We start from the raw sequence: 1212 nt of genomic DNA, 5'->3' as shown, positions 1-1212 counted from the left end.
CACACTTCCACTGAAGAAAGTTTTGCAATGGATACAGAAATTAGGACTGTTAATGTCCTTGAGTTTTTTTAAAATAAATCTGCGCAACCTCTGTATATGTGGAAACTTGACTGTGTTCATTTAGTAAATCTCATTAACAAAATTATTAAAATCAGTATGACTGTAAACAATGTTTACTGGGTTTTAAGGTTCCATTATCTTTTCACAAGAAAAGGAATGAGTAGAGACAAGACTTGTCACCAATTCTTTTATAATACATTTTAGTAAATGGGAAAAGGCTTCTTTTAAAAGAAGCTTTTTATTTAAAATTGAAAAACAGCAAAACTCCCTAAATATTAAGATGAACAGTTTGGTACTGTTAGTTAATCTCTGTTTCGTCTCACTGCAATGTCATCCAGTGAATGCCAGCATGCTGTCTGAATTGCATTGCAGTAATGGGAAAAGGTACAGTTCTGCAAGTTCAGAGAAACCTTCAGTTTAAGTTTTGTGTTTTAAAACTAAACTGGAAAGTCAGCTATTAAAGTCTGGGGGTAACTGCACTATGGTGCAGTTTTGTTGGGTTTTTTATTGGTGGAAATTCCTACAAAATTAATAACAATATTGAATCCAATTGTCTCCTACTAGAATTGGATACAAGCCATTTTTGAGCATTCATTAAAATCTACCACATGCTATCTTGAAAAAGCTGAAGTCAAATTGGCTTCAAACCTTTTTTACCTCAGAGCATAAGCAGTTTAAAATCTGTATGTAATTTCATGTAATCAGAAATGCTCTGGTTAGATCTGCTGAGAACTTTGACTCTGGGCTGCCTCACCATAATTCATTGTCTCTGCCTGCCTGATCTGACTCCATGTGGCAGAATCCTTTTTCTCTGCAATGGTTTGTCTTTTTTACTCTGAAAGTTAGAAGATGTGGTAAGGCAGTGCTGCTTCTCTCTGCGGCTTTAGAGCAGTTTCCTTTAGAAGTGCCGAATGTTGCCTTATGAATTTTGTATTCTTCACATCTTGGGTGGATTCAGTACGCTACTGAAAATGGAGCAGTTCCACTGAGGTGAGTGTAGTTACTTTGGAGCCCAGATGTCTCCCGTAATGTGAACATCTAACTGTACAGTATGTAGCTCTATTTCACGGTAGAGAAGGAAACGTTTTGAATCCATTCAATGTTAAAAATAACTTGAAAAGTATTTCAAAGCTGTTGCCACTACAATAGGAA

The sequence above is a fragment of the Coloeus monedula genome (assembly GCF_965178545.1).
Source record: "Coloeus monedula genome assembly, chromosome: 9".
Classification (NCBI taxonomy): domain Eukaryota; kingdom Metazoa; phylum Chordata; class Aves; order Passeriformes; family Corvidae; genus Coloeus; species Coloeus monedula.
This window is presented reverse-complemented; position numbering follows the sequence as displayed.